The sequence below is a fragment of the Abramis brama genome, assembly GCF_963993115.1.
Source record: "Abramis brama genome assembly, chromosome: 12".
In the NCBI taxonomy this organism is placed as follows: Eukaryota; Metazoa; Chordata; class Actinopteri; order Cypriniformes; family Leuciscidae; genus Abramis; species Abramis brama.
Genome location: NC_139974.1, coordinates 2,951,611 through 2,978,357, shown reverse-complemented (window position 1 = coordinate 2,978,357; position 26,747 = coordinate 2,951,611). Strand labels below are relative to the sequence as shown.

The 26,747-nt window shown below is 36.3% G+C and overlaps 1 protein-coding gene and 1 long non-coding RNA gene across 2 annotated transcripts in view; one reads left to right on the top strand and one right to left on the bottom strand.

The window, feature by feature from the left end:
• The window catches only part of LOC311093928 (uncharacterized protein), a 773,523-nt gene that overhangs the window by 324,727 nt on the left and 422,049 nt on the right, over positions 1–26,747 (bottom strand). The gene's annotated exons all lie outside the window — the stretch shown is intronic.
• LOC311094018 lies at positions 6,490–13,301 on the top strand. The gene is made up of 4 exons (XR_014608514.1): positions 6,490–6,655; positions 9,582–9,657; positions 9,798–9,890; positions 12,725–13,301. It is a non-coding gene; the product is annotated as an uncharacterized lncRNA (long non-coding RNA).

Below are 26,747 nucleotides of genomic sequence, written 5' to 3'. Positions count from 1 at the left end.
TACTTCAAGGTTACTGCAAATGTTCAATTGTTGAAAATGTTCAAAATTTTATGCACAGTATGTATGCAACTGCAGTATTTGCACTGTAAACATTTTTTATTGATATAAAGTGTGGGTGAACTATGGCTAAGCTGCGGGGGGTGGGGGGGGGGGGGGTATTGGGGGGGCCTCCATGTCCATTTTGCTTGGGGCCCCCAAATTCCTTCAAACGGCCCTGGTTTCAACAACCAGATGCATTTACACTTGTCCAGTTTCTTCTGGAATGCGGCCCAGACCACCTCCTGAAGTCTTTAGCACGTCTTTAATTTACGTCTATACAATGTCCAGAAAAGACGTAAAAAAACTTTCATTCTGGCTCCTGTGAGGACGTCTTCTGGATGTCTAAGAATGACGTCTGTAGCACGTCTTTAATTTACGTCTATACAATGTCCAGAAAAGACGTAAAAAAAACTTTCATTCTGGCTCTTGTGAGGACGTCTTCTGGATGTCTAAGAATGACGTCTGTAGCACGTCTTTAATTTACGTCTATACAATGTCCAGAAAAGACGTAAAAAAAACTTTCATTCTGGCTCCTGTGAGGACGTCTTCTGGATGTCTAAGAATGACGTCTGTAGCACGTCTTTAATTTACGTCTATACAATGTCCAGAAAAGACGTAAAAAAAACTTTCATTCTGGCTCTTGTGAGGACGTCTTCTGGATGTCTAAGAATGACGTCTTTAGCACGTCTTTAATTTACGTCTATACAATGTCCAGAAAAGACGTAAAAAAAACTTTCATTCTGGCTCCTGTGAGGACGTCTTCTGGATGTCTAAGAATGACGTCTGTAGCACGTCTTTAATTTACGTCTATACAATGTCCAGAAAAGACGTAAAAAAAACTTTCATTCTGGCTCCTGTGAGGACGTCTTCTGGATGTCTAAGAATGACGTCTTTAGCACGTCTTTAATTTACGTCTATACAATGTCCAGAAAAGACGTAAAAAAACTTTCATTCTGGCTCCTGTGAGGACGTCTTCTGGATGTCTAAGAATGACGTCTGTAGCACGTCTTTAATTTACGTCTATACAATGTCCAGAAAAGACGTAAAAAAAACTTTCATTCTGGCTCTTGTGAGGACGTCTTCTGGATGTCTAAGAATGACGTCTTTAGCACGTCTTTAATTTACGTCTATACAATGTCCAGAAAAGACGTAAAAAAAACTTTCATTCTGGCTCCTGTGAGGACGTCTTCTGGATGTCTAAGAATGACGTCTGTAGCACGTCTTTAATTTACGTCTATACAATGTCCAGAAAAGACGTAAAAAAAACTTTCATTCTGGCTCTTGTGAGGACGTCTTCTGGATGTCTAAGAATGACGTCTTTAGCACGTCTTTAATTTACGTCTATACAATGTCCAGAAAAGACGTAAAAAAAACTTTCATTCTGGCTCCTGTGAGGACGTCTTCTGGATGTCTAAGAATGACGTCTGTAGCACGTCTTTAATTTACGTCTATACAATGTCCAGAAAAGACGTAAAAAAAACTTTCATTCTGGCTCTTGTGAGGACGTCTTCTGGATGTCTAAGAATGACGTCTTTAGCACGTCTTTAATTTACGTCTATACAATGTCCAGAAAAGACGTAAAAAAAACTTTCATTCTGGCTCCTGTGAGGACGTCTTCTGGATGTCTAAGAATGACGTCTGTAGCACGTCTTTAATTTACGTCTATACAATGTCCAGAAAAGACGTAAAAAAAACTTTCATTCTGGCTCCTGTGAGGACGTCTTCTGGATGTCTAAGAATGACGTCTTTAGCACGTCTTTAATTTACGTCTATACAATGTCCAGAAAAGACGTAAAAAAAACTTTCATTCTGGCTCCTGTGAGGACGTCTTCTGGATGTCTAAGAATGACGTCTGTAGCACGTCTTTAATTTACGTCTATACAATGTCCAGAAAAGACGTCAAAAAAACTTTCATTCTGGCTCCTGTGAGGACGTCTTATGGATGTCTTAGAATGACGTCTTTTAGACGTCTTCTAGACGACTTTTTGCTCGCTGGTAGCTATTATACTGCATACATATGAATAATTATGTTCAAAATGTTTAAGCATTCAGAATTATAGCCACGTTAATAACGTTTGTAAGAAACCAAACCGTTTGTAAATCCGTCCAGATTTCAGCGAGATAAGAGGATTTGTGTGCGTGCTGCTCACTCACCTTAATTCACAGAGCCCTGTCCTAAGAAGGCCGCCGGTGATGCCGGAAGTGACTCCGCCTTAAGACATCTAGCCTTTATATGATATCTATGTTAGCAGCTACTGTTAATGTCGTGGCAGGGCAATAATGTTAACGTTAGTCAATAACTCTTTTCAGCAAGCGGAAGTCCTTCTGTTTTTTTATGTGTTGCTGCTGTTTGTGTTAAGCGCCCTGCTCTGACAAGTTCAATGTGATGTTATTCCTACATGCACCCAAATGAGCTAGTGGCTAACGTTAGCAGTTATGTTAACTTTTACTCAAACAAAGTTAAGGTTATGGACAGCAAACACGCGACGTCAGATAGACGTTCAGATCATGTCTGTATAACGTCTGTCAGTTCAGAACCACTTTTGTACGTCCTATGGACGTGCAAAACAGGTTCAAAATTTGAACGTCTGACTAGGACCCCCTATGGACGTCTGTGGACGTGCAAAACAGGTTCAAAATCTGAACGTCTAACTAGGACCACCTATGGACGTCTGTGGACGTGCAAAACTGGTTAAATATCTGAACGTCTGAATAGGGACTTTTTTTGACGTCTGTGGACGTGCAAAACAGGTTCAAAATCTGAACGTCTGACTAGGGACTCTTTTTTACGTCTGTGGACGTGCAAAACAGGTTCAATATTTAAACGTCTGACTAGGGACTCTTTTTTACGTCTGTGGACGTGCAAAACTGGTTCAAAATCTGAACATCTGACTATAGGGACTCTTTTTTACGTCTGTGGACGTGCAAAACTGGTTCAAAATTTAAACGTCTGACTAGGGACTCTTTTTTACGTCTGTGGACGTGCAAAACTGGTTCAAAATCTGAACATCTGACTATAGGGACTCTTTTTTACGTCTGTGGACGTGCAAAACTGGTTCAAAATTTAAACGTCTGACTAGGGACTCTTTTTTACGTCTGTGGACGTGCAAAACTGGTTAAATATCTGAACGTCTGACTAGGGACTCTTTTGGACGTCTGTGGACGTGCAAAACTGGTTCAAAATCTGAACGTCTGACTAGGGTCTCTTTTGGACGTCTGTGGACGTGCAAAACTGGTTTAATATCTGAACGTCTGACTAGGGACTCTTTTTTTACGTCTATGGACGTGCAAAACAGGTTCAATATTTAAACGTCTGACTAGGGACTCTTTTTTACGTCTGTGGACGTGCAAAACTGGTTTAATATCTGAACGTCTGACTAGGGACTCTTTTGGACGTCTGTGGACGTGCAAAACTGGTTCAAAATCTGAACATCTGACTATAGGGACTCTTTTTTACGTCTGTGGACGTGCAAAACTGGTTCAAAATCTGAACGTCTGACTAGGGACACTTTTGGACGTCTGTGGACGTGCAAAACTGGTTCAAAATCTGAACGTCTGACTAGGGACTCTTTTGGACGTCTGTGGACGTGCAAAACTGGTTCAAAATCTGAACGTCTGACTAGGGACTCTTTTTTACGTCTGTGGACGTGCAAAACTGGTTCAAAATCTGAACGTCTGACTAGGGACACTTTTGGACGTCTGTGGACGTGCAAAACTGGTTCAAAATCTGAACGTCTGACTAGGGACTCTTTTGGACGTCTGTGGACGTGCAAAACTGGTTCAAAATCTGAACGTCTGACTAGGGACTCTTTTGGACGTCTGTGGACGTGCAAAACTGGTTCAAAATCTGAACGTCTGACTAGGGACTCTTTTTTACGTCTATGGACGTGCAAAACTGGTTCAAAATCTGAACGTCTGACTAGGGTCACTTTTGGACGTCTGTGGACGTGCAAAACTGGTTTAATATCTGAACGTCTGACTAGGGACTCTTTTTTACGTCTGTGGACGTGCAAAACTGGTTCAAAATCTGAACGTCTGACTAGGGTCACTTTTGGACGTCTGTGGACGTGCAAAACTGGTTTAATATCTGAACGTCTGACTAGGGTCACTTTTGGACGTCTGTGGACGTGCAAAACTGGTTTAATATCTGAACGTCTGACTAGGGACTCTTTTTTACGTCTATGGACGTGCAAAACTGGTTCAAAATCTGAACGTCTGACTAGGGTCACTTTTGGACGTCTGTGGACGTGCAAAACTGGTTTAATATCTGAACGTCTGACTAGGGACTCTTTTTTTACGTCTATGGACGTGCAAAACTGGTTCAAAATCTGAACGTCTGACTAGGGACTCTTTTTTACGTCTATGGACGTGCAAAACTGGTTCAAAATCTGAACGTCTGACTAGGGACTCTTTTGGACGTCTGTGGACGTGCAAAACTGGTTCAAAATCTGAACGTCTGACTAGGGTCTCTTTTGGACGTCTGTGGACGTGCAAAACTGGTTTAATATCTGAACGTCTGACTAGGGACTCTTTTTTTACGTCTATGGACGTGCAAAACAGGTTCAATATTTAAACGTCTGACTAGGGACTCTTTTTTACGTCTGTGGACGTGCAAAACTGGTTTAATATCTGAACGTCTGACTAGGGACTCTTTTGGACGTCTGTGGACGTGCAAAACTGGTTCAAAATCTGAACATCTGACTATAGGGACTCTTTTTTACGTCTGTGGACGTGCAAAACTGGTTCAAAATTTAAACGTCTGACTAGGGACTCTTTTTTACGTCTGTGGACGTGCAAAACTGGTTCAAAATCTGAACGTCTGACTAGGGTCTCTTTTGGACGTCTGTGGACGTGCAAAACTGGTTCAAAATCTGAACGTCTGACTAGGGACTCTTTTGGACGTCTGTGGACGTGCAAAACTGGTTTAATATCTGAACGTCTGACTAGGGACTCTTTTTTTACGTCTATGGACGTGCAAAACAGGTTCAATATTTAAACGTCTGACTAGGGACTCTTTTTTACGTCTATGGACGTGCAAAACTGGTTTAATATCTGAACGTCTGACTAGGGACTCTTTTGGACGTCTGTGGACGTGCAAAACTGGTTCAAAATCTGAACATCTGACTATAGGGACTCTTTTTTACGTCTGTGGACGTGCAAAACTGGTTCAAAATTTAAACATCTGACTAGGGACTCTTTTGGACGTCTGTGGACGTGCAAAACTGGTTCAATATCTGAACGTCTGACTAGGGAACCCTTTGGACATCTGTGGAAGTGCAAATTTGGTTTAATATCGAACATCTGAATAGGGACCCTTACTGTGGATGTGTGTGGATGTGCAAGAAAGCCAGGACTCCTTTTGGACAGAAGACTATTTCAGTATCTGAACCAATCTGAAATGTGTCATTGTGAAATGGAAGAAGTTTTTTGACAAATAGTCATACGAAATACTGGTAAATAAAAAAATAAAAATAATCACATTATTATGAAAATGGCAAATGATATTGCATAATAAGTTGATATTATGCAATCATTCTAAAATGAATCAATTATTTACAATTTATTTAATATATGGATTAAGTAATAGAAACTGTGAAATTTCTGAAAAATTTGTATTTTGGATGTGAATGTGTGCTCAAACTTGCACATTCAGTGCATGCACATTTCCAGCATTAAAAGCAATTCAGTAGAATTACAACCCACTATCAAGTGGTGCAGAGCACACTTCATGATTCTCTGGATCTTCCACATAGGGTTGAGCCCACAAAGGGCCTAAAATGTTACAGATTTATATTAAAAATGTTGGAGTGGGATCATATGTGTATTTTTGTTTTTGTAAAGACTCCTAATTCAATGCTGATTTAGCACATATATCTCATCACAAAATGTCCTGATGTCATTGGAGGACACAGAATCCTGTACTGATGAACAAATATAGCAAATACGTATGTGTGAGATTTGCACAAAATATTTCAATATACAGCAAAGAAGGAAAATCAGAAGAAAATCAGAATCATAATAAAGAAAGAAGTTATGAGAATGTGGCAGGAACAATAGAATAGAGGAAACAAGGGAGGGGAACTATGTTTATAAACCCTTAGGTTGGGGTACGAAGGGGGAAATCATTGCAAGGTTACAGTTAGGGCACACTAGACTAAACAAAACTCTGCATCTAATAGGGAAGCATGATACTGGTTTATGTAATAATTGCAATGTACCTGATCAGCAGAGTATTGTTATGATGTGTAATAAATATGATAGCAGTAGTGAAGAGGAAAATTTAGGGCATGGGAGAGATTTTAAAAGAAATATTAAATAAATCATCAGGCCATAAAATAATGTAATATATTTTTAGTTTCTAAGAGCTACCAAGCTGGATAAAATCATTTGTTTTATTTATTTATTTCGTATAATGACATAGCATAAGCCAGAGATCATTTATAACCTGAGGGTGGCGGTAATGCACTAAAACAGTTTGCGACCGCCGTTAAAAAATCAAAGAAGAAGAATCGCACGTCACACTGCAAAGTCACCAGGAAAAGTATCCTGCTGATGAAAGAGGCTGCTGACACGTGGAGAGAGACACTGCCTTAATTGGACTAAAACCCTAAAACAGGTAAGTAAACATTTTAAAAAAAATTAATTTAATATGTTATTCAGTTGAGAGATGATATCAGATGAATTGGAAGTCACACATGTCCCCTAATACCTTAAAAAACTTGTGTGCGGGCACATTAACCGAAAAGTCGACAAATGCGCCCGCGCGTTTTGCCGTTTTTTTTTTTTGTTTTTTTTCACATAGCAGCAAAATAGAATTAAAATACTCCGTCATTTATGGTCATACAGACTTGAAATATGGAAAAAATAAACTGTAAAATGTCTTTTTTATGTGTCCACTTACAATCGAAACAAAACATTATGCTTTTGTGTGCTTTCTGCCTCTCCTTCTCCATGAACTTTTTTTCTGGAGCAGGTCTCTAAACGTAAGCAAAACTCAGCAAATACACACTGGCAAGAGTAATCTTTATAATAATTTAAGTGTTTACTTTTTAATGATCTAATTCAAAACGAAAGAGAATATTCTGTTTATGTAATCTATATAAAAAGAGAGACGTTAGTCGTTCTCATGGCAACTCATTATCTGCTAATCACCCGCTGAAAGCGCGCGCTATTCAAACGCAAATATCTTTGTTCTAATATGAATCGCGTTTGTATGCGTGAATGAACGGCTCAGATGCTCGTTTACTACAACAACATGCTATTTTTACATGAACGCAACCCTATTATAGTTTAGCTTTTCCTTAACTATATTGCAATACTGAGATGAGTAAAAATCTGCTGAAATATGTTCATGAAATATGTTGTTTAAATAAAATGCAATATTTTAAACGTATGCTATTACACTGCAAATTAAAATGTATACGCCCTATATTAATGTATCATAAAATATATATATGTTTGAGACGAAATATGATTTTTTTAGACAATACTAATGAATCCTTAACTTTGAAATACGTATGATAAAATGTATGCTTTTTACAAAGGAAAAATTACACTTAGATTAGTTAAAATTGTAATTGTTGTTGACTTTCATATTATTGTGTTTCATTAGTCACAAATTTGGGGAGAGGATAAATATTCCAAACCTGTCTGAAAATACAATATGATGATTAACTGCACAATTTAGAAATGTTTACCTTGGATATTATAAAATTTGCTTGCATAAAAATTTGTTTAACTTTAAACCAATTCTGTAGAATGGCCCATATAGATGGGTTTCCGTTTCTCGAATTACCCATTATCCTCTGCGGCGCGCCGCCATGTTGTGTGTCAAAGCTGTCAGTAAGCCACTGGGAGACACGGCTCATTCACTGTGCTGCATTAATAGAAAGCCAGTTAATATAAAGTATTTTTGACTCTTTTGTGTTGAGATAACGATGACAAATTAAGAAGAAGAAAGTCTCTGGAAGCATACAATTATTTTGTTAGAATGTCCGAGTTAAAAGTTTATGTGGTCGCATTTGTGCGAGTGCATGGTCATACACTAACGTTACTCAGTTAAATTCACGCATGAATTCTCCTGCATTGAACTTGTTTTAGCGCCCGCCAAAGTGAATTTTTGTCCCGCCAAAGTCTTATTTGATCGGTGAGTAATGTAGATGAACTGGGTGCATGTTTAACTGAAAGAACGAGCAGATAGAGAGAGAGACGGTCGCGCGCGCGCACTCTCTCTCTCTCTTCGGAGCCAGGCGAACATGTAAACAAGACTTCACCGTCTCCAAACTAAGCGCTGTCTTGCTCTCTCTCCCTCGTGGAAATGTTAGTCTGGAGCCCTGCATTGACGGTTCACATCGCTGTAGCCAGGCGGCTGATATCTGCACAGCCCTTATTATATGGTACATTTAGACTCAGTGTCAAGACAACACCATCTGGGTAAAACAACGACAACAACAACACAACGCTCCGAGCTAATTTAGTGTAACGTTAACTTAGGAGAGAGATGGAGAGCAGAGGCACGGAGCGATGTGCTCGACCAGCTGATGTGGCCACAGAGAAAGTGATGAAGGTGGACAATCGTCAGAGTGTGCTTCTGCCCAGCCAACACCTCTCAAGGGCTGTGTCGATAGTAGCCGCCTGGGTACAGCGATTTGACAGCCGATTATAGCTAGCTGGCGCATTTAGCTAGCCCATCTTGGAAATGATTAGATAAAGTGTCACATCTCCAGAGCACAAAACCTCTAAATGTTCACAAGAGCAGCACTGAACATTAACTCAAGCCAAACGGAGAATAATCGTATGATTTTTATGTTCAGAATAATGCCGATTCAGGGTATTATCATGCTCCGTAACACAAACGCTTGACCCACTTGACACACAAGATGGCGCCGTAAGGAGTTGCGGGAGAAATGTGACGTCATCGGAAACCTATCTATAGCCTATTTGAACAGGATTTGTTTCCAGGTATGACTGTGGGCTTTTGACTTTCATTTATATTAGTATTATTTTGTTAACTATATGCTAAATAAATTAAAAGCAATATACTGTGTCTGTGTGTGTGTATATGTATACATTTCTTGTCAGCCGTCTTCTTAGGTGTGTCTTCTTAGCTACAATGAAGTTTTAAGAGTTTTTATCCAGTCATCAATGGCTTATTGATCATTATAGGTGTTATCAATAATTAAGTTGTTGTTGCTAGTTTGAGTCGAGAAATACACATTTCAGCATTATCATCACTAATCTGTGTGTGCATTTTCCTTGAGAACCAAGCAAGTTGACTCATGAAACCATTTGTTTATTATATCGTGATTGCATATCTCAATCACAATATTGACCTCAATAATTGCAATATGACATTTTCCCCAAATCGTGCAGCCCTTGCCAGAAGTATATAGCCTAGATATCTTTACACTGTCCGCTCAGTACAACAGAGGCAGGAGCTCTGCACTGGGGTTGCTCGAGTTATATGGGCACACAACTTGCTACAAAAGCTATATCCGATATTACAAAAAATAAAGTAATATTTGACAAATTTTGTCTTTCAGATTATGAAAATGTTCAAAGGCCAATCTCAAGATACTCTGGGAGGTCTTTCTCAGAGCAAATGGTCACTTCTAAGAGGTTTGTTTAATCGATTCCAGAAAACAACAGTGTCCCATGCCCCCATTTCTTTAATCCACTCTTGGCATTCTCACCCATGCTACAGTTCCTGTAGATTACCACACACATGTAATTTCTAAATGGTGAATTTGTTTCTTCAGGCTCTTTACCAACCGGCTGATGGCAAAATTCAATATGAAGGGAAAGGTGAAGAAGCAGAAACTGCCTCTGGAGACGACTAAAACTTTTGAAAGGTAAAGGTACACAGCACCCCCCCTCCCCCCTTAAGCTTTTAGTTAAAGCTTAACTAAGAGACAAATTATGTTAGTATTATTATAATAAAATGATACCCAATTGTACTTTTTAAACTGGTAACCTACTGAACAAACTTTAAAAAAAAATTGCAAATTGAAAATCACATGCTACATGCATAAAGTTTAAAAACACAATGAACTAATTTCTTCTTTTTTTTTTACTTTTTTTTTTTTTACATTGTTCTATTTTAATAAATTAAAAGCACTCAGATAGACAAAAGTGAGGGTAAGCATTAAGACAAATCATCAAGATAAAGTTAATCATTCAAGGGCTGTGAGTATTTTCTCTTTGCCTTTTGTTTGATTCACATTAATGGTGCAATCATCAGAAGGTTTATTAGACTGAATGCAGATCAAATAATACCAATCTCCCCTTTTCTCCAAACTATTTACACCAATTTAAGATATGAACTGTGTTTAAGTGAATACTCTCCAATCCGGTCATTTTGACATATTTTGTTGTGTATTTGATGGGTAAATGCGCACACAAAGCCTAAAGTATAATTTGCTTGTCTAGTTGCGGTCGGTTTCGGTGCGCACACACATTAGCCACCTTGAAGTTGGAAACAGCGTCCCTTGCTCGGATTATTGTTCATTATTACATGGCTTGGTTGAACTCTAATGTAGAAAGTAGGGCTGAATGATATATCGTTATCGTATCTATATCGAGATATGAACTTTCAAGATATTACTATCGAAAAAAGCAACGACATCGACGATATAGATTTCCCCTCTCCGCGCTCGTCCTGCATACAACTCTGGCAGTCACAACAAACATCAGTTTTACGAGTGCCCTTGAATGCACCGCTAAAGCCAGCGCGCACACGCTACCAGGGACGTGGGAACTATATTGTGAGAGGGGGGGGGCGGCGTTTCCATGGTGACGCGTCATTGCTTGTCACGTGACACCGCAGCAGCAACAGCGCTGAATGAATGATGATCTGCTTTTATGTCATTTTTCCTTTTTTATTCAGAATATTCACAAATGTGTTAGCTATGGCATGAAATATCTGATATTCCGATTGTCAAATACATGCAAGTGGAAGTATATTGTTGTTTAAACACCTTTATAACGATCGCGTTAGTTGAGCTGTATGCGCGATGGGCGCCGCCGTGTTAGTTTGTGCTGCAGACGCAGGTCAGAGAATCGGATCTGTTGGATTTACAACCTCTGTGTTTACAACATGTGAATTCATCCACTTCTCCCGAAATACTTAAAAGTAAGTGGCTGGTGAACTGGGAGAAGAATAGAGTAAACATTGAAGTTACTTACACAATGTGTATCTGATATGAATAAAACGTGTCGAATTATAATGGAAAGGATTATTATTACCTCTTCCATAGACATCAGTGTGTATTGTTTTTTTAGTACTTACGTAGTCATATCGTATTGTATCGATATCGAGATATCTGGCATGAAAATCGAGATATGAAATTTTGTCCATATCGTTCAGCCCTAGTAGAAAGCGGTGTGTTATTTCTTGATAACACAACTCTGCTAAGTATAACGCACCGTTGCCATGAAAAACAGGTTTGCTATGGACGCAGGATTCTAACCGTAGAGACGGAACGGAGTATTTTCTTTAGCAGAAGCAATACAATCCTTTTTAAATGAATAAACTCCTTTTTAAATAAATTTTTTATGTCAAATTATTAATTTATTTGGTGGGTAGCCATGTAATAAGCGGGATAATGTAGAGCGAGTCGGTTGTTATAGCGAATACAACCCCTTCAGGCAGATTCAAGACCCCTCCGCATCAGCCTGTCGGGGTTATATTCGCTATAACATCCGCCTTGCTTTACATTATCCATTACTTAAATAGCTATTTTTTATTATCAAACAAGTAACTGCAGTGCAACAGTAGAGACTGCATTTTACAACAACTCTCTTCTGCATTGCAAATATCAAAAATGCATCATAGACAGATGATTTAATATTATCTCGTATAGAAACGGCTGGCAAAGATAGAATTTGCAAGATAACATCTATTTATCATTAATAAATAGTAAGTGCATTTTCTCAATTTCTCCAGTACTGACAGCAGAACTGATAACGTTGGAGCTGGATACTTCACTGGCTTACCTCTTTCTAAACTCATCTACAAGTAATCTAGTATTTGCTAAAATGGAAGTTATAGTATCCAAAAGCATTACATTTGGGCTGTGCTTGAGAAATTTTATTATATGCAGTCTCTCTCAATTCATGATTGCTATCTTAAATATCTTGTCACCCAAGGCCACTGTCTATTGCAGTCTTACACCTTCCTAACATACAGCGACGCGAGTTTACAGAACCCATTTTCAGTCATTTGTTTGCTGCCATATACCACACCAGTCAACATTGGTCACTGTAGTATTGCCACTTCAAGGATTAGTTCACCTCAAAATGAAAATTTCCTGATAATTTACTCACCCCAATGCCATCCAAGATATTCATGTCTTTCTTTCTTCAGAGGAAAAGAATTAAGTTTTTGAGGAAAACATTCCAGGATTTTTCTCCACACAATGCAGTTTCACGCTGGACGTAGGCAGAAGTACCGCCCCGTTGTTTACAAAGTGAACTTGCGAAGACTAATACAAACCATTTTAAATAAACTGACAAAAATCCATAAATATGTCATTCAACATACAATAAATTTGAACAATCCTCCTCCTCCACGCTTGTAAACAATGAGCCGGTATAAAAATATTGTATGTTAACTTGCAATGTTAACAATGTAACTGGTTTTCTTTACATACTTATGGATTTTTTTGTTTTTGTTCAACTCTTGCAGCTGCAGTCATAAAATGGGATAAAGAAGCTACAGAGGCTACAATCAAGCATCATGCAGCAGAACATCTTAAACGTGCCGTGGAGGGCATACAGGGGTGGAAATGAGGAATTTTACTTGAGTACTGTAAGGCGCGTGTGTTTATTTCTAGTTTAGGGGACTTTGTCTCTCTCCCCCTTTCCAACCACCCACCCCCAATCTTGGTCTGGAGTAATTTGTTTTTTGTTCACTTGGCAGTTCAGTGTAACCATTAGAGTTGTTTTATTTATCAGCCTGTTCATAATTTGCTGAAAACCTCATTAAAGATGGAAAAAAATTGTCATTTCAAACTATTTTTGCTTTTTAAAAAAAAAAAAAAAATCAGATGTCACTTATTTCCAATTGCAAAAATATAAGGCTACTAAAACGTATTTGCATGTTTTAGACAGGTGCATCAAAGGGATAGGTATTAATTTATTATTTACAATTTTAAAGCAGTAGTTCTGCACACTGCTTTTACTATGACTAGATTGAGTTTTATTGAATACCATGTTGTCATCCAACCTTGGAACAAAATTATAAAATTAATTCATATCACTTTATGCAATCTCATTTCCTTTTCCTGTCTAATCTCTCTCTTATATGTTGTTCGTTCATTAATATTAAATTAATTATTAGCATACTAAGCAGAAATGCAAATTGAAAAAGTAAAGTAAATCTTAAGTTCAGAATATCTTTGGTCTAAAAAGTTACTAGTGACTAAAAAAAAGTTCTAATTTTTCTTATTAAGTTAAGTATAATTAAATACTAGACTAGTGGAATAAGTACTAGTATCTGAACTAGTAATGAATAAGTATACTTGTATCTTTAAAAAGGTACTAGTACCTAAGCACTAGTTTCTAAAGAATAACAACTACCCAGCTAACAATTGTAGGTTATAAGAACGTTTCCATAACGTTCTCATTAAGTTATAAAAACGTTATTTCTGAATGTTCTAGAAACTTTCAAAGCGTCCAGTTTTTTAGACGTTGTATTAACGTTATTTCTTAGTTATAAGAACGTTATTCAAAACGTTATTAGAACGTTCAATTCTCCTGTTATATAAACGTTGTATTAACGTTCTTGCTTGGTTATAAGAACGTTGTTCAAACGTTATTGGAACATTCAATTCTTAGGTTATAAGAACGTTTCCATAATGTTCCCATTAAGTTATAAAAACGTTATTTCTGAATGTTCTAGAAACGTTCAATGCGTCCAGTTTTTTAGACGTTGTATTAACGTTATTTCTTAGTTATAAGAACGTTATTCAAAACGTTATTAGAACGTTCAATTCTCCTGTTATATAAACGTTGTATTAACGTTCTTACTTGGTTATAAGAACGTTGTTCAAACGTTATTGGAACATTCAATTCTTAGGTTATAAGAACATTTCCATAATGTTCCCATTAAGTTATAAAAACGTTATTTCTGAATGTTCTAGCAACGTTCAAAACGTTGTTTTTTAGACGTTGTATTAATGTTATTTATTGGTTATAAGAACATTATTAAAAACATTATTAGAACGATTAATTATATCGTTATAAATCGTATTAACGTTATTGCTTGGTTATGAGAATGTTATTCAAAACCTTATTAGAACGTTCAATTCTCCTGTTATATAAACGTTCTCTTAATGTTTTTCTAAGATTATGAAAAACGTTCTTAAAACATTCCATTCACTTGTTTAAACATTCTCAATGTTTTTGCATATAATGTATATATGACAATCATTTTATGAAAGCACCTTATTAAGAACTTTCAGATTTTAAAATTAAGACAAAAGATCTAGAAAGATAATTAAAATCAAAAAGACCCATGAATCATGTCTATGTATAATGTAGTCCGCTGAAGGCGAGCTGAAGTGAACCAAAGTGTAGTTTATTTCAAGATACAGATACAATTGAAACCGACTTGGGTTAAATTGAAATATGAAATTAACATGAAAATAAACCTGGACTAAAACATAGAACAAACTGATTAAACTTCAAAATAATGAAACATGAAACAAAACTAAAACTAGGCTACCTCTTTACCTAACCCTAACCTGTCAGCAAGCTAAAAAAAAAAAAAACATTTTAAATGACATTATCCACAATCACATCAGCTTCCACTTCCGGCACATCGGACTGGACTGGACTGAACCCTGAGAGGATCTCCGGAGACACTGCAGGGAGAAAATAAAACAGTGTTGTATTAAAGGAGAACTCGGTAACTCTAGCGAACTCTAGTCACTTCTTCGCTGATTTTCCCTTTTGTTGTCGCATGTTTTCCCCACGAGCTCCCCCTACAGCTGTGGGGGGGCGTATATTTCACAACACAGTCGTAAAAAACTCACTTGCGGCGGCCTCCTCCCCCTCTCTACCGCTGCTCATGTGCGTTTGTTTTGATCGGAGCAAGCCAACTGTATCGTGTGGAGCTATGTCTACCGAGGTGGGTAATCTGGTAATACATCATACATGCGTGTGTGTTTATGTCGAATTGCCGTAAAGCAATTTGTGTTTCGCGCTCGTTCTCGTTCTAGTTCTCGCTTCTCACGAGACTTCCAATTTCTATCTTGCCGGGACGGTAGTGCCCAAGTTGCAAGGTTGGTTTTCCGCCTGGGAACGCTGGGGGGAGCGGGGAAAGTCACCAATATTACCAGAACAGGTTGTTTAACCATCCAAATGATTTCTAGACAGTTTTATTAAGTTAAAAAAGTTACCAAGTTCTCCTTTAAAGTGTGGTGAGATTAGTATAAAAGCACTGGGATGCTGTACTTGCTCATGCACAATATCTAATTAGATTTTCTGACCATTTACAAAAAGTTTAATCTGCTTTGGAATATTGGGAGCGCCACGTCTTTTAAATTCGAACACATTATTCTCTATGAGTGTACACACACCGGCAGCAACTAACACAGTGTTGTTCTCAGTGAAATATGTTATTTAACTGAGTTTGTTAAGCAGTTTTTGAGATTTCAGTATTCCCCAATTCAAATAGATAGTACTTTCCCAAAAATAGCTGCCTGGAGGAATTGAAAATATGGCCTTCCATACACTGTATATTATAAATTAGCATAATTTACTATACTGATGGTTGTTAAAACGCGTAATTACAGTCTGTGAAAAGGGTCCATTACTGTTGTCAAGTGCTCGATCCAAATATCAAATTTAAGAGGAGCCTGGGGATATCCTTCCTTTTTTAAAATGTCACATAGGAGCTTGTTATAACCTGTAAAACTGCAAACACAGTGGACAACTTACATGATAAAATTACAAATAAGGTACAGATTTCAATATGACGAACTTGACACATGAAACTGGGGGGGAAAATTCCCAGGCCATAGCTAAGCTAATTGAGCTAACGTTAGCCGATTAACTTTTGAATCTCAAGAACGCGTTCAAATTAAAATCAGTTTAGCTATATTGAAACAGCGAACATGGACACGGGAAAAGGTTCATCTAAATAAAGACATCAATGTAATTTCACGTTTATTCTTCAGTTTTAACTACATATTTGTGTAGCAGCTAGTGTTGTTAACTGCTCTGTGGACTGCGGGAGCAGTTTACGTTACTCAAGACAGTTCAAGCAAACTGTTGATCTAGTTAACTTTATGAAAACAGTAGCAACTGCTGCAAAACTAAGTTAATTAGCACTGATACAAGTATTTGATTCATGCAACAAGCAAAATTCAACCAACTTACCTAAAAGCTGTCGTCTCCGTGTCCGACCCCGACGTCTTGTTCCGCTGACGCAGCGCTGTGTTTGATTGACGGTAGAGGTGGGCGGATCGATCCTAAAATATGATACTTCGATACTGACGTGAAAATATCGATCCAAATGTTTTTTTTTTTACCAGTAATTTTTATTAATTTAGCACGCAATTCAGTGCGTAAAATAAGCTTCTAAGTGGAAAAATAAGCGAATGTTAGCGGATAATTGTGTAGGATAGAACTTTTTCTCCTAGTCATCTGGATACAAGATGAAACCAATCAATCCCAGAGAGCGTTCGTTGCTGGTGCTTCACTGAGCTCACAGGCACGTTTGGGAAACGAAGCCTTGCTTAGATGACAGATAAATCGGGAGTTATTTTGCAATAAACAAAGCAAAAGTGTATATAACGGTTCAAAATGTTGAGGACAGTAAGATTTTTTTTTTAATGAAATTAATATTTTTATTCAACAAGGATCGATGCATTAAATTGATCAAAAGTGACAGTCAAGGGTTTTTCACTGTTAAAAAAATCTACTTCATATAAATGCTGTTCTTTCAACTTGGTTCATCAAATAATTCTGCATCATGGTTTCCACAAAAAAATATGAAACTGTTTTCAACATTGATAATAATAAGAAATGTTTTCTGAGCTGTAAATCAGCATATTAAAATTAATTATCATCATAACTGGAGTAATGATGCCGAAAATTACGCTTTGATCAACTGAATAAATTACAGTTTAGTATGACATAGAAAACAGATAGCCTATGTTAAATTGTAATATTACAGTTTTTACTGTATTTTTGATCAAATAAATGCAGAAGAGAATTAAAAATCTTACAGACCCCAAACTTTTGAACAGTAGGCTAGTGTACAATAGTACTTTTACTATAATTAGGTTAGTTTTGTATAAGTCACTGACTAATAATTACAGGCGAGTTGAGAGCACAAATCACAAAATATTTAGTAGTAATGAAAACGTTGTCAGATTTAGCATATTATTGATGCATTCACCTCATAAATCATGACACACTGCTCTAGCACAGGAAAGTGCATACAAGTTCAAGTGCATGCTTTTAAAATTAAAAAGTATTGGTATCGTTATCGATATCGGCGATACTGGCCCTGTATTTACTTGGTATCGGATGGATACCAAAATTTGGAGTATCGCCCACCTCTAATTGACGGGCCGTGCCGTGCGCTGCAAAACCACGCCCATCTTATCACACTAAACGTTCGGATGTGAAATTTGAAATTCTTAAAGATTTAGGCTAGGCTACAGTAAATCCAAAATTCTGTTTGAAAAACATAGCTTTGTTTTAAATGGGTCCTATTATGCCCTTTTATGAAGTTTTGATTTTGTTTTCGGGGTGTACTTGAATATGTTTTCATGCTTGATTGTTAAAAAAATGCATTATTTTTCACATATTTACTTCATCTATTGATGAGTAATATTTGTTGACAAACAGGATAGCCTACATTTCTACATCCAAAAAAAAAAAAAAAAAAAAAATGTTTTCTTTATTGTTTTGAGTTAGGCTAGTAGCCTATATGCAATGGAACAGATTGTTGTTATGTATTTAATATATTGATTAATTAATTTATTCTTCTATCCATTTATTCATTTTTGCTTCTAAGGATAATGCGTTGGTCGGTTGTGAATCATTTTGCGACACAGAGCTTTCCCTCACTTTCACCAGCAGAGGTCCTCGAGGCTCTGATTTGAAAAGCTTCGAGTAATTAAAGGGATAGTTCACCCAAAAATGAATTGCGCTGTGTCGCAAAATGTTTCATGATGTAGAAATGTATCCTGTTTATAAACAAATAAAACTCATGAATCATGGAAGTAAATACGAGAAAAATAATGCGTTTTTTGAACAATCAAGCATGAAAACATATTCGAAAGTATATAGGCTATTGGCCTACTGGAATAACATATTACACCCCATAAAACAAAATCAAGACTTTATAAAAGTGCATAATAGGACGCCTTATAAAACAAAGCCATGTTTTTCAAACAGAATTTTAAATTTATTGTAAATCTTAAATAATTTGTTGAAAAGTTGAAAAGTGTAAGAAGATAACAAGATAACAAAGACATTTGAACTATTAGAAGACCTTGAGGTCTATAAGCTTCTCAGTATTATTTTCTCCATTTCTTTTTCCTTTTATAGGGTTGTGCTCTGTTCTTTGGAAACTTTATAATGGCCTTATATTGTCTTGTAAATGTGCTTACTTACAATAAAAAAGTAAGTGTCACTCAAAAAAGCAAAAAAAAAACTAACGTTTGAGAAACAACATAGGAATGAAACACTCTGATTATGAGTCTGAGTGCACACCTGGGTGGAGTTTGTCGCTCTCTCTGGATCTTTTTCTAAATAACACACCGAACAGGACAACATGTGTGAATCCGTAGAGCATTATTGCAAACACAGAGGAAAGGAAGCCGTTTATGTAAGAGGCGAGAGGAAAAGAAAAGCAAAGACCAGAATTGAGGATTTTGCCACATTAAATCCAGAAATAGGTACCAGGTCGATTTCGACACAGTATCTAAAAAGTACTTGATAAATTAGTCAGATATATGGGAGTATGAATTAAAAAAAAAAAAAAAGGTATTTGTAGCAAATGTGAATTAAATATTGGGAAGGGAATAAACTGGATTGTGGTTTCGTTGAAAGCTAGAAGAGAACTGGTGATCATGGGATAAAAGTGTGAGTAAGTTAGATATATATGCACACATACACGAGTAAAGCTAATAAATGCACTCAAACACGATTGACATTATGCACATTTAAAATAAATAAATAAAATAAATGTGGAATAAGGAGGAGGGAGACACAAAGGGAAGAATAGGCCATAAGAGAGCGGTTTGTGGTATCAAAATGGAAGATACTGTTATTTCTCGTGTCTGAATAGGACATACTGCAGAATTTAGTAAAACATTCCCTAAATTTTTATTTACTCCAAGCTCACTCCATATGGAAATGCATTGCACAATAGCCTACGTTTTGCCACAAAAATGCAACGCTTGCTTGAGTTTGTTGTTCCAGCATTAGGAAGTGCAATCCTAATGCCAGTCCATGGGTTGAGGAGAATAGACACTGAGGACACTCATATATGATCTCATTCAAGCTCATCATTAATGACGTTACAGAAAGCAGAGCAGAAGTGCTGATGATTGAGATCCTTCAGACATGGTATGATTCAGATGATGGCATTAGAAGTGAATTCCTGCAGCTCATGTAGGAGTGAAAGGGAGTGAGATCGCAGATGAGTGTGCAAAGGAAGCCACAAATAAAGCTGATTTAGACATTAAGGTAAAGTAGTAAGACTGAAATTAAATGTTTAATTAAACAAAATGTGTGGAATAGATGGCAAAGGAAGAAAGAACAGGAAGATGGTTTTAAGAATCGTAGATAAAGGCAGAATAACAGGAAGATAACGGAAATGAAGAAACAATAATATAAAGACTTAGATTTGGGCGTATGCTACTGCACTTAATAGTACATTGAAAACAATAGGGAAACATGAGACAGGAAAGTGTGAAAATTGAAAAAGGAATAGTATAATGGGTGGTGTCATATTAACCCACACTAGCAGGTGGCGGTAATAGCCTAAACCTAAAAGTTGTATGAAGAAGAAGAAGAAGAAGAAGAAGAGCATTAGGAAGTGTTGAGCAATGAGGAGGAGCGTGGCATGTTTTCCCCCACAAAAATAATATGTTCTGTACTTTTCGCCTAAGTAACGTTTGTGCTTTTTAATAACCGGACACATCGACATGTACCCAGTTTATTACCTAACGTTACATCTGGCGTTTTGGTCGATCGGATCACAAGTACACAAGGGACACATTCCCGTTTACACAATCACTCCTCTTGCCCGCGTTGGACCAAGGTATTCGGCGGGGCTGGCCACAAAACCCTGTCCGTTTGACCCGAGGAACCCCCGACGAGGCTTGATCATTCCTCGAGACGCAGCCATTGAGTCATTCCTTTAGTAAACACACGCCTTGATAGTGCACACTTTCACTGTGTGGTGAAGACTAGTAACCTAGAATACAGTCGGAATGACTCCGAAATTCAAGTTATGAGTCAAAAATGCCCCTATAGCCTATATAGGCTATTTATGGGCAATTCTTAGACTATGGGCACTTTCATGTCCTTTGATCATATTTTATAAAAAACATTTAATTTTGAAAAATTAACACTTTCATAGTTAAATTTACAATGAAAGTACTTTAGGAACTTTTTACCGGTAGTCTACGATGATTTTTTCACCTTTTTAAACATCATTATACATGCAAATATTGCTGTTTTGTGCTTGTCCCACACCCAGACTTCTGATCTTCAATAATGAAAAAGAAGTGTAAAAAAATGATTTATCTATTTTTTTTTTAATATGACTGAATAAAGTATCAGTAAAAGAATCAAAACATAATTGAGGTATTTAAGGTCAGACAACTATTAATGTGATTTTATATACAAAATGTAGTTGTCCCACAGTATTGCCGTAATTTCCACCACAACGCTGTAATGTCCCTTTAAAAAGTTTTTTTTGAAAGATTGTTTGGGTAGTTTCTATGGAGATGAACAATGACATCACAGCCTATTTTTTACAGTCTATGATCACAGCACATGTCTGACATGGAGGAGATTTTAAATTTCTTCAGCAACTTGGAGAAGAAAACTCAAGGTAAATGTTGCTTGAAATGAAAATATTTTTTATTGTATGTCATTTCCAAACATGGCGTAACATCAAATGAGTTTGTAAATAAATAGATTTTTTAACACAAATAGATGTATTTTGCATGCATGCAATGCTAGCTGCCAATTCATAGCTAATCTGTAATACTAGCTTGGATTTTTTTACAAAATACTGTAGGATTGTCATTTCCACCACATTACCGTCATTTCCACCACATTACCTTCTTGGGTGGAAATGACAAAGGTGAGGTGGAAATTACATTTATGCTTACAAGGTGCTATTCATAGATTGAGTGGCTGCATATGAATATTTTATTATTATTAGATAATAATTTTTATCTTGTTAATAAAGTTTTATTACAATTAGAATGTTAAAATTTCACAATTACAATTTATGCGTAACTTACATTTTTTATGTGACTATTTGTGGTTAAAGTTGTTTACAGTAAGACTGTAACTGTTCATCTGGTTATGGAACCAAACAGACTAATGACTAATGATTTGTTAAACGGGTTTCAAATATATGTTTTGTGTTTTTCTACATGGATGTCCATTCATTGTCATTTCCACAACACCCAGTCATTTCCACCACCTCATAACTTTTTAAAAAATATGTGCAAAATTCTAATCACTCATTAAAAATTTCTGCATAGTTTATGGGATAATGTTCCACTTAGTGTAATAACACAAGTAGTTATTTTTCTGAAATGTATCTAACCAATGCAATATTATATTTCAGGTTGTGCTGGATGTAAGCTTTGTGTTTGGGCCTCATGACAATTAATTTACTTAATCCACAAATCTATGGTAATTGCAATATAGATATAAATTGGTAAAACTATGTGTGAAAGTGGTCTTACACTGTTAAGAAATTATGTATATCATAATAATTTTAAATAATAATCAAATATTTACATGTGATGGAAATGACATTTGTTCAGTGCGGATCGGAAAATATGTCAAAAAACACCAATATGTCTTATAATGTAAGTGCGTTCTCTTATGGATCATTAAACTAGACTAGTCATATTGGTAACACTTTACGGTAAGGGTACATGAATTATCATGAATTCATGTATAAATTCATGCATGAAATATGCATTCATTCATGCATTAATATCTCATGAATCATCAGGAACTAACACAAGTTCAACGTTTTTGATTCATGACTTCATGGATGAACAACACCTTAATTAAAACATTAACTAAGATGAGTACATCATCATGAATTATGATTTATTACGCATGATCATGATGTTTTCTTTGTTTACAAAAAAAAATTGGTCTTTACCACCCATTGTGGATAAAGCTATGGTTATGGTACATGAATCATCATGAATTCATGCATAAAAAAGCATTAATTCATGCATGCAAGACTACTCTTCGAATTATTAAAGGAATGTACAAAAATCCACATTACCTTATGCATGCATACAGGCTAGAACAGTAAATCAATTAATGTGAGAACTGTTTTCCTGAAATAGCCTGCAGGTAAGTGGACAGACCCCAAAATTGGCCAATGACAGCACATAACATACAAATTCTGTTGGCATTCAAATACAGTAGTCATCATTAACTAAGCATTATTTATCAATGACTTCATCATGTGTGTGGCCCCTCAACTAAAGTGGTGACTCGGTCCTTTGAAACACTGATGAACAATGTGTTTTCATTATGATCTGAGTTATCCAGCATGTTCATGTCTTCTTCATAGCCTGCAGGTAAATGGACAGACCCCAAAATTGGCCAATCACAGCACATAACATACAAATTCTGTTGGCATTCAAATACAGTAGTCATCATTAACTAAGCATTATTTATCAATGACTTCATGAATCATGTGTGCCCTCAACTAGGTGGTGACTTGGTGCTTTGAAACATTGATGAACAATGTGGCATAATTGTGAAATGAATATGAACATGAAAGTTCAAGCCTTTGCAAACAATGTACTGTGGACACAAATGGACTTTGATCTTAACTTTACTGCTTTATTCTTAAATGGTATAAACCAGTTAAAAACCATAAAGCTGTTTTAAAAAATAAATAAATCCACAAACAGCTTGATCTCTTTTTGGGTAAAGAGTCACCTTTTAATGTATAAAGCTACTGATGTGGACTCCTCCTTATCATGAAATTGTAAAACAGCTTTATGGTTTTGTAAAGAGTTTTCAGATATACAGGCACTTAAAATAAAGTTCATGGTGTATGTACTGAATTCCTTCTCAGCTCTTTCCAGCTGTTGGTTTAACTGGTTTATACCGTTTAAGAATAAAGCAGTAAAGTTACAGCCTGTGGTCTCATTGTTAATGGTATTGATACGTATTTTTTTAAAGATAGAAAGCGTACTTTTTTGTACGTTTGGATATATGCTGAAACGTATAATATGGACGTATCTGCAACGTTTAAACGTAACATTATTACGATTTTACAGCTAAAAAACGTACGTTAAACTATTTACGAATATTTCATATCATAAAGATATCTGTATAATTATAATTTTCCCTTTTACCATTTTATAGATTATAACTGTAAGATCTCTTAACCCTACTCCCTCACCTAAACATACCCATTTCATAGACAATATTAAAAGGATAAAACGTAATGGACAGATATGTGTAGGGAAATGGCAGTTTTATTAACAATATATGGCATTAAAAGATAGTTTGAGACACTAATCCTACCCCTAAACCTAACAATTTCTTAAAACTACGTAGGCTACAATTATAAATTAAAACAACAGACAGACACGTATAATTACAATCATTTATTTATTTATTTATTGAGAAAATGTCAAAACCGGTGCCAAAAGTCGTTCACATGACAATGTGTCGCAGTCCTCTCTGGTAGTATAGTTTTGTATGAGGTAACGTTACATAGCAAAATTTAAGTTATTAATCCATGAAAAATGTTAATCCGGTTTCGGTTTGCTGTTCGCTCTGTGAAGGCGCGGCGCGCTTCTCATTTCAAATGTAGTACACCTTAAACACGGCATGTCGCAATCTGTGACGAAGCATGCGAGAGCCAATGAGCGTTTGATATCACTGCCGTAAAACATGTCGTAACGCTTCGGGCGCAATTTTTGAATTTGAAATTTTGAATTCACCATGAGCGCGGGATTGACGTTTACGGTCTCTGCTGCTGAGAAATGGAGATGAAGATCACTGGATAAAGGGCTGCATTTGGATCTGTTTCTTGCAAACAACGTATGGATTCTAAAGATGTGGATTACATCAAGCTAATAAAATTGATGTCTTTTGTGAATTTATGTTGTGTATGTTTAGTGTATTATGGGTCTATAGGCGAAAACGCCTTTTGTGTCTCACAGTAAATAAACCAAATATTACAAAATGGTTAAACGATTAAAGAAGGTATTTTTAAGGTTTTAAAGTGTATTCTTGTTTAACACCATGTAGGCTAATCCTCTGAAACGAGTTTGCAGCAGAAGGCACGAACAGAGCAAAATGTTATTATTTATGAGTAGCCTTTAGAACATTATTATAGCGTTAAACTGTATTAATAAATGCGACTGAAAATTGAATTGATAAGACAATTGAATGCAATAGAGTCAAAATATTAATGCCACGATTTGAATATGCATAAGTTAAATAGGAATACATACAAATTTGTATGTCGGTAAAGTTGTTTATACGTAAATAAATTACGTTTTTGTGCTGTCAATACGTAAATGTTATACGTTTTAGTGCTGTAAATACGTCAGTATTATACGTTTCTCTGTGTATAAAACGTAAATAAATGTACGTATGGTAGAACTACACTTTATGTAAAAATACACACGTATTCTCATGAGATCACGTTGCAAGTTAAGATCAAAGTCCATTTGTGTCCACACAGTAGCTACATTGTTTGCAAAGGCTTGAACTTTCATGTTCATATTCATTTCACAGTTATGCCACATTGTTACCTTTTGGGTTGAACACTTTTTTTTACCTCAAGTTCACAAGGTCAAAAGTGCCCGTAGTTGAAGAACCACCCTTATATCATACGCAATATCAGCACAATTGCAAGTGTGATGTTGATTAGGCTATATACAACATGTCAGTCTGTCAAGTCTGTTTTTGCTCTATTTCACAAATGAAAATAAATCCACACACAGTAATGATTCATTGATGAATTAATATTTTGAATGATTTAACAGTATTATTAGACAGTCAGTGTAAATGCATCTAAATGCCTCTTCAGATGCAGCTTCTGTGCCAAAGATGCTGATGATGCATATGTCTAGGTTAGAAAAATGCCCATATAACGAAAAAAAAAAAATGCCCATGGATATCAATTTAAGGGAGAAAATATCAGCTGTATATGAAGAATAAAAGCTTTGTGAGTCAGGCCTAAACCAGTCAAGACAAACCAGCACAAAAACTCTCAGCAAAATATCCTCATATTATCATGCTTTTTGAAAAACTGAACTAGCTCCTTTTTATATGTGTTGTAAACCACTTTTGATAACATTTTGACTGTAATATTTTGTTGGTTTTTAATGACCTATTTCTATATGAAATGGAATTTTGAAGATATTCATACTCAGGAAAAACCTAATTTCAGGGATAAAAATGAACTTCAGCCGCTCTAAACATTATGCAGAGCCGTATGTGCTGCTCAGAAGCCTAGAGAAGCACAGTGTTTGATGGACTTTACACTCCTTTTGTATAAACCAAATGGATTAATATTGTGTGTTTTCTGCTGTCCTCATTACCTCACTGTGACTGTGAAGTTTTTAATCATCTAATATGTCCAAATGTGAGCAGGCATGTCTTCTGAGGACAGATATTGTGGTTTTGCACTATTCTGCTTTGAAGGGATATTGCAGATCAAGCTGTATGTGATCTGTGAAATATTGATTATAGATCTAGTGAATGTGAGTGATACAGCTCTCCAGTATTACGGTAATCCCTTTAAAACTATGAGAATTAAACATGTCTTCATCATTTCAGTATGCTAATGTCTACAGTATCTCTCAGAATTAATTCATCATGTTGAGTATTGTTGGGATAGTTTTAGGTTTATGTTCCTTTTGTTTTTATTCAGTTTTAGGGTTAGGGTTAGTCTTGATGTGTATGCTAGGTCAAAGAGATGTGTTTTTAGTCTAGATTTAAACCAACAGATTGAAGCTTCCATCCATCATAAACAAACTTCAAACGGCTCCAGGGGGTTAATAAAGGCCTTCTGAAGCAAAACGATGAGTTTGTGTAAGAAAAATATTCATATTTAACACGTTACAAAGTAAAATAGCTAGCTTCCAGTCAAACATCCATACCCAGTCTCTACTTACGCCTAAAGCGCAACTTAAGCAACTTGTGACGTCAGAAGTAGCGTAGTGCGTCATGGCATAGTGTAAATATCAGCAGTACGTCTCATTACTTGCATAAGTTACGCTTTACACTGAAGTGGAATCAGTATGTTCGTTTGGCCGAAAGCTAGTTAAATTTAATTTATAAAGTTTTAAATATTAATATTTTTCTTACACAAACTCTTGTTTTGCTTCAGAAGGCCTTTATTAACCCCCCGGAGCCGTTTGAAGTTTGTTTATGATGGATGGATGCACATTTTTGAGCTTCAATCTGTTGGTTGCAATTCACTGCCATTATAAAGT